Here is a 14,730-nt window from a genome sequence, read left to right on the forward strand (position 1 = left end):
GTGGGAGAATATTTATCTGGAGTGAAATTTAGTGATGTTGACCTTTCTAACACCAATGTTCTGTTTGAGGATCTTTCTAGTATAGATCATAGAGTTTTGAGAGAGGGTGGGTTGTGAAATCTCTAGTTTTTGCATATCTACAATGTTTGCTTCTCTTGGTGGTGACCTCTAATATAAAGAAGGATTGGAGAGTCATATAAAGTAGAGCTGAAAGGTATCTGAGAGATCAGCTTTCTCATGGCCAGCTTTATTAACAGAAATTTATTTTTAGGACCTCTCATTCTTAATCTGAAACTGCCCCCATGCCTAACACAGTGACACAAGAAAGTCAGTCAGTAATACTGTTGAATGATTCAATAGAATTATTTTCTTCAGTGACATTTGTCTACAGACTATTATTATATTAATACTTTCCCTAGGCTTCCCAGGTGGCACTAGTGGAAGAGAATCCACCTTTCAATACAGGAGGCACAAGAGATGTGGGTTCAATCCCTGGGTCGGGAAGATTCCCTGGAGTAGGAAATGGTACCCTAATCAAGTATTCTTGCCTGGAAAATTCCATGGGCAGAAGAGCCTGGCAGGTTACAGTCAATGGGGTCACAAAGAGCTGAACATGACTGAGCACTGTACTTTCCCCTGAATATGCTGAAATCTGCTTTTCCCAAATGTCGAATGTAGATTTGTCTCCTTTAGTTTTTTCTCTATCTTTTTATGGTACTTTCTCAAAATATCATACTTTTACCTCTGAATCACCAGCTTGTTCTTTCCTGTTAGTCAAAATTACGAGGGAAATAGCAGCTAACTCATTTATTTGTCAGATAATTTATTCACCAAATACATCCACTGTGTCTTGACACTTTGCAAATGGGTAAGAGATGAGACTATGTGTTAAGACTAAAGTATAGGCTAAAATACATGTATTTAGTAATTATTAAAATATAAGTGGTAATTGAATATAAATCTTGTACAATTAGAGAAAAGGATGCTAAAGGAAACACAATACCAAAAAAATTAAATGCCCAGAAATATACATTTTCTACACAACTTGTTCATTCTTAATCATAGAGATTAGAATTGGAAGAAATATATCATATTTTCCAATTTTCTGTTTTGAACAAGGAATGTGGTCTTGTGTCTTGGTTTCTGTTTAATTTTGTTTCCTTAAGTTTTTAAATATTTGTTTGTTTCTTTCTTTATTATAGGTACTTCCAGGACAAAATCTTGTGATTTATTATAATTTCAACAATTTTCAGTATGGTATTGCACTGATAACAGGCCCCCATAAATTAAGTTGATTGTTGATTAACTGGGTCAATTGCATTGTATGTCAGGATTCCTAGAAAATCTGGAACACTTTTGTCTTTACCTATATCTTATACCTATGTGGGCTATGTGGGCAGACAAACCTTTCCTTGTATATTTTTAAAGCAGATTATAAAAGTGAATTTTCTATCCAAATGTCTTCCAATGCCTCTACCTCAGAGATAATAGATACTGTGGGAGTAGATGAATATTATTACTAGAGGTAAAATAAAAATATTAGGAGGATCTTATGTGAAGAATCTGAACAGGTTATTGCTTTCCTTAATTACTAGCAGGTGGGAAATCCAAAGATGAGGATATCATAATTGTAATAGTCCAATAATTGGTAAGTGGGAGGCACTTAGAAAAAATAGACTAAAAAAAAAAAGAAAAAATAGACTAAAAGTTTCCACTTTTAGCAGGGAATTAAAACAACAAATGAACCTTAAAGGAATAAGCAAGTTAAAAAGCCAGAAACTGTGTCTTTTTATCTTAGACTAATACCCTATTATACATTTACCAATAGGAGAAAGTCTTCTGGGATATTCCAGAGCACAGTGCCCTAAAGCATTTAGTTTTACTTGTAGTCAAGTCAGTAGAGCTAATTATTGTTCTTTGGTATTTTCAGATGTAGTGGAGTTGTTTCTAATACTTTCACTGTTACATAAAGAGAGTAGCATGTATTGCCATTCAATGCTCTGAAAATAAGGGTTAAAAATGTATTTAAATGAAGTGGGTTTGTACTAGCCCTCTCAGAGGAGCTGTGCTATTAACAAATGTTTCGTCTCTCTCTCTCCACTTTTATTATTAATAATATTTTCTGCTTATATCTTCTTAAACATCTTATAATATTTTAAAAATGTTAAATTTCTGGCTCCCAACCTCCTTGCAAGGTACCATTATATTTATTTTATATACTTTAACCTGAGCTGCTGGAAACAAATAGAATAAACATTACAACACTTCAACATAGTGAGGAGAAGGAACAGATACAAGAGGATGGCATCCTTATCATTGCTGCAGGATTTGACATCACCTTATTCAGAATCATTCAAAAATGACAGAGAAACTCCAGACAAAGCAGTAAGCCCAAACTAAACATGGAAGAATGTTTGAGTACATGTATAGGCTGACTCTGGGACAATCTGGGAAAATAAATCCCGATACCATAATTCTTGTATTTACAAGGAAGATCTTCAGAGATAAAGGAAGAGTTTTTGAGGCAAGCAGAAGCCTTGGGTCACTGGATTATTTTATCAGAGGGCTAAGAGTAGCCATGAGCTTCTGAGAATAAGAATGTGCAGTTTTGATAGAGTTCTAACGTTGTCATCTGAAATCAATAGGATTGAAAGATGTCTTGGAATAAGGCATTTTCCCCGACACATGTGTTGGAGGCAGATGAACTCAGAGCATCAGTGAATGTTTGGTAGCCAATACATTAATGACTGCCTCTGTGAGTACAGGTAATGCAGTGGTAAAGAATCTTTCTGCCAATGCAGGAGACTCAGGAGACACAGATTTAATTCCTGGGTCAGGAAGATCCCCTGGATTAGAAAATGGCAACTCACTCCGGTATTCTTGCAAGGAAAATCCCATGGAGAGAGGAGTCTGGTGGCCTATAATCTAGTCCATGGGGTTGCAAAAGAGTCAGAGATGACCGAGCACACACACATGCACACATTTCTTCCTTCCTATGAGTGCTGGCTCCATTTGCTTGGACATTTAGAAGAATTAGGAAGCTCAGTTATATAAAGCATCCAAAATAAATGCCACCTATTCTGGAGTTTAATTTTATGAATCTTGATTCTTTTGTTCCATAATCTTCCTTGCATCAGAGAACCCATGTATCTGCCCAAAATTTATTTGGAATTTTCTTGAGTTCTCAGTTGACAAGTGGTCTTCAATCATCTCGTAAGTTTTTACTTGCCTTCCTTGATAGAGTGCTGCTGTCAGTGTTCATGCTTATGATGAACTTCCCTGACTTCCTGTTCATCATAAATAAAAGGAAGGTGAAATAGCCTTTTAACTGCTGCCTCCGTATTGCCATTTGGTGAGGGTCTTGAGGTGACCTTAAGTACTCTTTTACTACTAAATAAAAGAAAGCCTTCATCTTTAGGCTGATGATCATCTTCTTGAAACCATCAGCTGCTGTTTCCTCTATTGGAAACATTTTCTCACTGTTTTCTCTTACACTGAAAAAATCCTGCTTATCTGGTAGAGCTCAGTTCAAAAGCTTCCTCTAGGAATACCTGTTGGATCCTCTCTAGAGCAAGTGGCATACTTCTGGTCTTTCATCTGTATCAAGCCCCATCATAATTCTTATCACGTTTTACTAATACTGATAATTTAATTGATTTATGTCTCTTCTTGCCTTTAACTCCTGAAGGCAGACATATATCTACATTATCAACCTCTAAGTCTCTGGTACCTAGTTCTCATCCCTTGGTATATACTCAGCAAATACTTATTCCAAAAATGAGTGGATGGTTGGATAGATGGATGAATACTGGCTGACTTAAGATACTTTCACTTAGCAGACAGTATGAACAAAGTAGAAATAATGTGTTGGTTTGTGACCTAAACTTTACATTGTACATTAATTAGCTTCCTAAATCTGCAACTTTATGGATACTGGGAACTTCTGAATAGTAGGCCCTGATTATTTTGGATATTTATGTTGGACTCAACTGTCTGGATCTACCAGACTGTATTGGTTAGTGGAATTCTCTTTTACAATTATTATTAGATTTTCTGGATTCATCTGGTCATATTACTTGTATATCTTAAAGGGATAATAAACAGATTTTCTCCCAAACCTCACACCTCCTCAAAATAAGAGCTGTTTTTATTTCAAAAATAAAAATATCTGTGGCTTTTACTTTTTTTTCTGTAGTGTTTTTCCAGCATAAATTTATCAATTACATAAAATATTCTAATAAAAATATTATGAATATATGGTTCTGACTCAGTGAAACTTATGTAATGACCAAGATAAAGCAAATATAGATATTATAACTGCTAATTAGTTGTTGTTTTTTAAATCTTATTTTAAAAGTTGTGTATAATACCATTGTGAAACTACTTGATTTAGCATGAATCAAACTAGAAAGGAAAGAGAAATCCTTTCTTACCGCATGGCTAAGAAATAAGTAAATCATTTTAATGCAATGTGTAGAATTCTAAATTTTATATTGTAAAATAGTAATCTAAGTCAAACCAACCACTTGATCAATATTATTTAAACTAACTCAGGTGTTATATGCTGGGTTTTACTGTTTTATGTGCTCTTTAGTACAGATTTGGTTGAGAAACTTTTCCCCCCAAGTATAAGCTTTAATTCACTTGAGCCTTCTATCTTCATGCCTTTTCCTCTGTCCTCACACCTTCCACAGAAGTTCACTGCAGGCAAATATTTGTTAGACACAAAATATAAATTTCTTTATTAAGTCATAGATTTTGGGACCATGATTTTGCCAAGTTTAGAGGTTTTGAGACAACAAGACTAATTCCAAGCTTTTAATATTGCAATAATGTGGAATGTGAGACTGCAAACCACGAGATTCCATGTCTGTGAAACGGCACAATTAGAAGACAGAATGTCTTTGAAATTATGATAATTTGAAATTCTAGATGTACAAGTAAGAGCCCTACTTCTACTTTTTAGTTTTGCCTTCACATTTGCTTACCTCTCCAAAAAAAAAAAAAAAAAATTCCCTTATAGGATAATTACTTGGCAGAGTGAATTTATTTTTGTGTTTGATTGCCAATCTATAGTTAATACATGTGTTCATCAGAAGTTCTGTCATGTATAGGCTTTCATTTCCCCTGCAGTCCCCCAACATTAGTAACTTGCCCCAAGCATAAAAAGGCCCTTTGTCTTGGTCAACCTAGAAAGAGTTGATCATGATAAACTTCAGTTTTTTAGATACTTTTTGCTCTCTGATCTTCCATGGTTCTAAAGGAAAGCGTGATTTTTTTTTTTCTCCTGTTGATTTCTTGACAGTTTGGTGAGACTGAAGGTCTTTAATCTTCTACCTCCTAATCAGAAGTTGAACCGTCATTGAGTTCCTTATTTCAGTTATTATGCTTTTTAGCTTCCATTTTATTTGCTTTCATAGTTGCCAGTTATTTGCCAAAATTCTCTCCATTCAAATTCTTGACTAGATATTTTAAAATTCAAAAATCACAGTTATTTTAAAATAATCACTTCACAACTCCAGTATCTGGATCCCCTTTGATTCTGTTCTTTTTGTCTGCTTTTTCACTTACTCTTGATCAATCATATTTCTTTGCAAGCTTGTTAGCACAGTTACTGAACTGTAATTTCTCAGTCTCCTAATGCACTATTCTCTACCCTACTCTGAGGAGGAAATCTGAGAAAACTTGGCTGATTTGGCCACTTTCTTTCTATTAGGCTCTGCCTATACAAGACCTTAGGGGGAGATAGTAAAGTTGCAGGGAGAAGGGGCTTTCTCCTGCTTGTTTGTTCCTGTTTCTAGCAGCATCACCATAACTGTTTTTTCATTTCGGAGTAGGTGTTTCTTAAGTAGAAGCAATTGGTTCCAGTTTCTAACTCTTCAGACAAAGAACCAGCCTTAACATTGCTGCTCAGAGACTCCAGCCCTGGCCAGGCATTGTTACTTCCTAAGAAGTCTGAGTCTCAGTCCCACAGGAGTCCTCCTCCCAGCTCAGAGACGATGCTAGCCAAGAAGCATACATGTGTGCTCACTCAGTGGTGTCTGACTCTGAGACCCGGCGGACTGCAATGCAACAGGCTCCTCTGTCCTTGGAATTCTCCAGACAAGAATACTGGAGCAGGAAGTCATTCCCTTCTCCTGTGGATCTTCCCAACCTAGGGATCGAACCCAGGTCTCCTGCATTGCAGGCAGATTCTTTATCATTTCAGCCACCAGGAACTGAGCAGCAACCCCCTCTTAATGTCTTGGTTTCTCTCTTTGAGGGGCTTCTCTTCCAAGCTTTGTTGAAATTATTTCGAACTTTTTTCTCCTGTTCATCCAGCTGTAAATAAGATGGCTCCTTTCATATCTGCTACCTTTGTGACATTTTGACACATTCCTTTCTGCCTTCCAGTTCTTACATTTCCATTAAATCATTTCTACTGAAATACATTGTACAGTTTCTGCTTTCTGAGTGGACTGTATCATAGATACTCTGTTTTCGGGGGGTTTTTTGGTTTGTTTTTTTTGGCTCTGTTTTTTTAGTGGACACTAGACATTTTGCATTGCATGGTTTAGAGATGAAAGATAAAGGAGGCCTTTTGATAAAGGATCTCAGTTTAGTTCAGTCAGTCAGTCATGTCTGACTCTTTGCCACCCCAAGGACTGAAGCACACCAGACTCCCCTGTCCATTACCAACTCCCGGAGCTTACTCAAACTTAAACTCATGTCCCTATAATTGTCCCCATCCAACCATCTCATCCCGTGTCATCCCCTTCTCCTCCTGCCTTCAGTCTTTCCCAGCATCAGGTTCTTTTCCAATGTGTCAGTTCTTCGCATCAGGTGGCCAAAGTATTGGAGCTTCAACTTCAGCATCAATTCTTCCAATGAATATTCAGGACTAATTTCCTTTAGGATGGACTAGTTTGATCTCCTTGCAGTCCAAGGGATTCTCAAGAGTCTCCTCCAGCACCACAGTTCAAAAGCATCAGTTCTTTGGCCCTCAGCTTTCTTTCTACTCCAACTCTCACATCCATACGTGACTATTGGAAAAACCACAGCTTTGACTAGACAGACCTTTGTTGGCAAAGTAATGTCTCCGCTTTTTAATATGCTATCTAGGTTTGTCATAGTTTTTCTTCCAAGGAGCAAGTGTCTTTTAATTTCATGACTGCAGTCACCATCTGCAGTGATTTTGGAGCCCAAGAAAATAAAGCTAGAGGAGCTCCTTTAATCTAATCAGGGTTTGAGCTGATTCAAAGCTGAACTTCATTCCTTATAGCAGTGGATTTAGATCTGGTTCACACTTAAATTTACAAGGTGGCTTAACAAGTTCACAATTAAAGTCTCATTTGTGAATGAGTCCCTCTTTTCTGATGGCTCCTAGACCCTATTTGTGCCCCCAGACCTGTGAGACTGCCAATAATTTTATCTTTGACTTTATGCTCAGATTTTTTAGCTTCTCAGCTGTTGCTTTTTGAATTAGCAAATACCTCAGAGGAAAGCATTACTGGATGTTGGACTCACCATTCTGGGCTTCCCTGTTTTCTGAAATGTTGGCCTAAAATTTCTGACTTCTTTGGTAGCTCTGTTATAACTCCAGAAAGTTAAAACAGATTGTCCAAGTTGTATATTTTTTCTTAGTGGCAAGTTTAGCCTAAAACAAAATGACATTCCTTTCCCCCCTTTCTGATACCAAAGGGGATTTCTCCAGTCCTTCTACTGTCTTTAAATTGCCCCCAGTCCTCTGTAATGACATTATTTTCCTAACAGTGCTATTAGATGGAATTTAGAGATTAATCCTCTGGTCTTGTCATGATTTCCTGATGTTTCGTTTAAAATTATAGTCTCCTTAGAGAAAGCAATCAAAGGAATCCACCTAGATATCAAATGTAATTTGAATTGGACTGATAGAATATAGGTTAGTAATTCAAATTCTCTTTATTTTTGGCCTAGGGAAGATATCAGGCAAAGATATTGGGTTGGCCAAAAAGTTTGTTTGGAGTTTTCTCTAAGATCTTTTGGGAAAAACCAAATGAACTTTTTGACCAATCCTACACAGCGGCAAACATCGTCTTTGTTTTTATGGTATAATAAATTATCTATTTCAGGTACTTATAGTTATCACCAAAACTTCAAACTGTAAATCCCAAAGTGACATTGAAATTACAAAGTCTGCATGTATCTATACAATCTGCCAAACTAAGTAGGTTTTAAAATGATGTTTGAAGAAAATGTTTAAATTGTATCAGCTTAAAATGGAAACATATTTTGGGTAAAGGGTAGGAAATGTAATATACCATAAAAATCTCAAATATGTTTTAAAATTGTGGAACAGACTAATTGACTCTGAATAAAGAAGAGAGTATAAAATTTTATTTTGGACATTGCAATACTTGTCTACAGTTTCCCGATGCCTATAATAAGCATGTATAATTGTGATAATCAGAAAATAGTTTTAAAGGGAAATAAGAGAGAGGCAGAAAATGGAATGGGTAATTGCCCAGGATCGGAGGAGGGGGAAACAGGAATTGTTATTAATGGATATACAGTTTCGGTCACGCAAATGAAAAGTTCTAGAGATCTACTCTACAACACTGCATTTATAGCTAACAGTACTATTGTTGTTTAGCTGCTAATTTGTGCCCAACTCTTTTGCAGCCCCATGGACTGTAAGCCACCAGGCTTCTCTGTCCATGAGATTTCCCAGGCAAGACTATTGGAGTGGATTGCCATTTCCTTCTCTAGGGGATCTTCTTGACAAGAGATTGAACCCACATCTCCTGCATTGGCAGGAGGATTGTTTACCCCCGAGCCACCTGAGAAGTCCCATAGTACTAAACCATACACATCACAGTTGTTTAAGAGGGTAGATCTCACGCTACTTGTTTCCTTACAGCAATAATGAAAAATGAAAAGCACTGTGTAAAGACACATGTGTATAGACCAAACAAAACAACTTTTCCAATTTTATTTTCCTCTTTAATCTCATTGTAAGGTGATTTTTCCATAATCATTTGAGACAGTTGCAATGAACTTATTTTTAATGTGGAAAAATGAGAAATAGAATGAGACCCTCTTTAAAGTGTTAATTAACAATCTACTTAGCTTATCTGATTTCCATCAACCTCATTAATAATTATAATATCCTCTTTGCATTTACACATCACACAGCTAACTCTACCCCAATTGCTTCTCACTGATATCTGAGCCTCTGTCAGACCATTTGCATGAAGTAGATTCAACTGCATGTCTGCTGGAAATGGACAAGGCAAGCCAGTTGTAAAGGTGATATTTGTTGGTGAAGGTAGACAGCACACGTTCATTGGGGTGAGAATATAGAAGAGTGTGAGAGCATCATGGCAGTTACTTCACTAAATTATACACACGGATAATCTGTGACACAACCATCTATGCTTTACACGGGTTCATATGGAACTATGGATCAGTATACTAAGAGTTGGAGGCAATCTGTTATTTAAAGAAAGGACAATTTCTTTTTGTCGTGAATGCAAATTGTGGAATACTTTGTGGCAAGTAGAAGAAAAATCATACACACACAATAAAAATGAATTATCTTAAAAACAGGGCTGAGTATAAAAAACTGGTAAATAGAAATAATTCTATTATATATTATAAACATTAAAAATACATATGAGAAATATAAAAGTTAAGTATACAGATAAAAGGATAAAATATTTTAAAATAAATAAAAATTTTAAAATATCCTCTACGTGAAAGTGAAAGTTGCTCAGTCGTGTCTGACTCTCTGCAACCCCATGGACTCTACAGTCCATGCAATTCTTTAGGCCAGAATACTAGAGAGGGTAGCCTTTCCTTTCTCCAGGGGATCTTCCCAACCCAGGGATTGAACCTAGGTCTCCCTCATTGTAGGCCTATTCATTACCAGCTGAGCCATAAGGGAAGCCCATGCATTTTACAAAGTTACATACAAATTTACAAATATATTTAAAAACCATTAAAATAATTGTCTGTACCTGGGAGAAAAAATGTATTCAGAATGGGAATACATGGGAAAAATAAATGAACAAGTTAAAAATGGAGGAATCCAAAGATGAGAGTGTTCTGGGGTAAGGAATCTGAGTAGCTTTTCATTTGTACTTTTTAAAAAGAAAAAGAAAACTCAAACGAACAAACCAAAGAGAAAATAAATTAAGGGAATTTGGTCACATTACAATTCTCATTAGGCTAAAGGCAAGCTGACTTTTTTTCATGATTTTGTCAACTCATTTCATATTTGGTTCCAGAGTTTGGCTGTCTTAAACGAAACATGTTCTGGCTATTTTGAATATGTTAGGTAAAGATATGGGGCTTAAATTATAGTTTAGTTTTTCTAAGTGACTAGTTCCTCCCAATCATTATGAGCGATAGCTTCTTTTCCAAATTGCCCTTGGATATGATTTTAAAACAGTTTTTCCAAGCAGCAGTCTAAGTCACTGAGCATACTATCCAATAGTGTTTAATTATATTTATTCAGAAGGAAGTTTGATTGTAATTTTCTTTGACCTCTCATTTTCATGACACAGCTGGCACAGAGCAAATATGAGTTGAGACCAGACTCATTCTTCAGTATTTATTAAGCTGTAGCCAAACCAATCCTGCTCTCCCTGGTTATCACTGCAGCGTCAGGACCATAGCCCAGAGTTGTTTAGTGGAGGTGGTTTATTGTTGGAATGTGCACAGCCAAGAGAGTAGTGAGGACTGAAATCCAACCAGCATCCTGCTCACCTGGTTAAGAGCACACAGGCTCATCCTCTCAGAGTGGAAATCCTTTCTCTAGTTCATCGGAAGGGGCCCTATGAGCAGCATCTGTGGGAGTGCCCTCTGTCACCCATCTCTTTGTACCCTTGTTCCTTCCCACCACTGTGTAGCTCCTGACTGGGGAAAGGAAAGAGCATCAAAAATACTTCTCTTCCCCATGGAGGATGGAAGTATTTCTCTCCATCCAAAATGAAATGAGTGGCGCTTGGAATGTCTACATGAGAGCACTCTGGGGTCTCACTCCCACCCTGGTAGGTTGTTCAGTTATGGAATTCTAAGGCGCTGTGAAGGAGAGGAAAGTTTTAAGCTTTTGGTAGAGCCTGACACTTGTTCCCTGGAGTTGGGGAGAATTCCCAGAGAGACAAGGGACTGCTTTTTCCCTGGAGATGCTTGAAAGCTTAATCACCCAGAGCAACAGAACAAGTTGGAATCACTGGATAGTGTGCTTAGCATGAAGGGGATAGGGACTCACACTCAGCCTAATTCTCATGGGGAAAAGTTAAGGGTTAATTACCCTAAACCAATCACAGTCCAGTTCTGTGGCAGAGATTGAGCAAATCCTGACCAAACCCAGAGCACATAGATGCTACACAATGATGTGAGAGGAACTGTTTCCTGAAGGAAAACCTGGGTGATGTCAGCAAGAGGATATGCACGGAAATGAATGTCAGGGGGAGCGCCAGGGCCCTACACTTGTAAGGTTTGGGTTGATACATGAGCAGCCCCTTGTGCCTTCAAGTGAGGTCAAATAAGTCTTGAATACAGTCAAGGCAAGGAATGTGAGATGGTCTACTTGGTTTCCAAGGTTGGAGGGAACCCACCTAGAAAAAGGAATGGATATGTGGAAATTTCAGGGCTGACAAAAGATATAGCTGTTCCTCTCTGTGCCCTCCTTATTGGAGGAGCCAGAGTGAAAAAACATCAGCCTCAAAAAACTACTCACATATTTGCAGAAATCACTATGTTGGTGGATATGTCAGCAACAAATGGAAATCATGGTAAGATCATGGATACCTTCCTGCCACTTACACCCGTCCTTCTTTTTTTACTCTTCCCCATCCCCTGCCCCTACAAGGAGGGGCTAAACACAGAGGTGGGAGGAGTGAGTAGGGATTCCAGAACCAGCTCTGTATCCTCCATCCCTAAAATACTGGAATCTTGATTCAAAATCAAACCACAGGTTCCGTTCACACTCCAAGTCCTCACAATGAGGCCCATTGAAAGGGAAGGAGGAGTTGATATCTGAAATATATTTGAGACAAGAGTCTTAAATCTATCCAGGATGAGTGTTTAAGGGGTCAGAAAGAATTGTTTGACAGAATACGGTTGAACACAGGGAAGCAGAAAAGGATAATTGAACCATTTTATTTTTATACTCAAATTTCAAAATGTTCAATAACATTGAAAATGTTCAGTATTAGGTAAACCTCTGAATATAAATACTTCCACTTGAACCTTAAGAAAAGACACAGAAAAATGAAGGTGCTTTAAATTTGAAAGCTATGTATTACACTGGAGGGTTTTTCTGGCCTTTAAAAGCTTTCCCATCAGCTATTTCCCTGAAGAAAGTCCTTTACAGGATTGATGTAAGGGGAATATGGGCCACTTTTCAATCCTTCTGTCACTTGTTTATCCAACAAGGATTTTTTACACTCTGTGTGGGCCCTGGCAATAGATACCCTGTATGTTGAAGTAAGGAAGAGATTCAGTATGGTAGAATAAAGCTGTCATACAAAGAGACTGGAGTCCAAAAAGTCAAAACTGAACCAAAACTCAATACTCAGTTAGTGAGCAGTAAACAAGTTACAAATGGCAAGAGGAGATCATGCCACTCTTGTATTAAAGCTGTTAATAACATCCAAACGCTTTTAGAATAAATGCACCCATGGTGCAATTATCTTGAGTGATCTGGCCCTTCTAGCCAGACATCTAATTTGTGTCCTTTCCTTTTCCTGTGTTCATTCTACAGTGCTCTCATGGCACTTCTTAGGAAATGTTTGGCTCTTTTCTGCTTTAGCATTTTGTCCTTGAAGTTTACACTTCCCCAAACCCTCTTTGCTGGCTTCCTCAGATGATCAATGCAGCTCAAAGTTTACATAGAGTGACCAACTCATCCTGGTTTGGCTTGGACTGTACCAGTTTTAGCTCTCAATATCCCCCTCCCTAGAAATATTTTAATTCAGGGGTTGGTTGTTACCTCCCCAGAGACACATTTCCTCAGCTCCTTATTTAAAATAGCTTCTAAATAAATCCAAATTGATTTCATCATAATGAAACAAAGGGTCCAATAAAAATTCCCTGTAACCAAAGCAAAAAAACAGATGATGTAGTGGGCAAAAAAAAAAAAAAAAAATTGGCAACTTTTGTCATAGATAAGAGTTAATATTTAAAGAACTTCTAAAAAGATAAAAGATAGTTTACCCTATAGGATGATGAGCTAAGGAAATAAACAGAGTTTATGGGAAAAAAGCAAACTGAAAATAACTCTTAATCACAAGAAACCACACTCAACCTCACAAAGGAGATGCAAATTAAACTTCAGTCTGATGCAATTTTTCATGTATCGGCTAGAATTCTAAACTTTGCCAGAATACCCTGTTTTTGAGGTTATGCTGAAGATGATGCAAAATGGTATAATACATACTGTCAGAAATTTGACAATATCTAGCAAAATAGCATATCTATTTATTCTTCCACCTGTTGATGCCACTTTTAGGAATCTATTCCTAAAATAAGATGAACAAAAATATAAATCCTAATTATCGAAGGATTGTCAGTAACAGCAAAAGCTTAGATACAAAGGTGGAGCTAGTAATTAAATTGTTGATCCAGTAATTTTTGAAAGTGAGTATCAGATATAATTCCTGAAGCATTATTCAATGAAAACAGCAGTCGTTGATTAGGTTAGGCTACCAATGCATGTGCAAGCTGTGTGCCCAGTCTTGTCAGACTCTTTGCGACCCCATTGACTGTAGGGCCCCTACCAGGCCCCTCTGTCCATGGAATTTTCCAGCAAGAATACTGGAGTGAGTGAGTTGCCATTTCCTCCTCCAGGGAATCTTCTGGACCCAGGGATCAAACCGTGGTGTCTTGTGTCCTGCATTGGCATGCAGATTCTTTACCATTGTACCACCTGAGAAGCCCAATGTTATGGCAAAAACTATACTGAACAGTGGATAAGACAGTGGAAATTTATTTGTGTACAATCTTTCACATGCTACCAGCTGGAAGGAGGAAGACAGGGTCACTTTTAAAGCACAAGGAATCTTTTAATTTCCGCTAAGTGAAGCAAGACATTCTAATGTATGATAAAATGAGAAATAGAAATTTCTTACCCAAGTCTTCTTCCATTTCTCCCTTATATATGCAGAGTTAAATATAATGTTCAAGCTAAATGAATCCATCTCAAGAGCAGGGGAATTACTGGAATATTAAAACTGGAAGGGAACTTAGATGTTATGAAGTGTTTTATAACTATTTTATAAAACCATTAATTGTACAGAAGGGAAAATTGAAGCCCAGAGAAGTCAAATACTTTTTATAAGATTATACAGCCAGGGTTGCAGCCAGATGTATTTAGACTGAATCAACTGTCAGTGAGCATTTTAACTACCACTTCTAACTGATATTAGGAGAAAACTGAGAAACAGAAATAGAGCAAAATAATGAGAATGTGGGTGTAGGCAGAACATGAAAGGTCACCAAAGATGAGACCACTGGCCTCATCAATTTATTTCAAACTACTTCTTGTCTGGTTTCCATTCTCCTTCCCATTTCAAATCTCCAGTTTATAGAGAACTAATGTACATTTACAACCCTCTTAATCCCCAACTATGGACTGTATCTCCTATGTTCTAGATCTATGTATAGCAGCCTTTAGGCTCTATTCTATTTTTGTTAGATAAACGGCATATTTGGAGGTAGAATAGACATTCATTTGTGACTTTTCCAGATCACATTTCCATTCAC

The sequence above is a fragment of the Cervus elaphus genome, chromosome 15 (genome assembly GCF_910594005.1).
Source record: "Cervus elaphus chromosome 15, mCerEla1.1, whole genome shotgun sequence".
Classification (NCBI taxonomy): domain Eukaryota; kingdom Metazoa; phylum Chordata; class Mammalia; order Artiodactyla; family Cervidae; genus Cervus; species Cervus elaphus.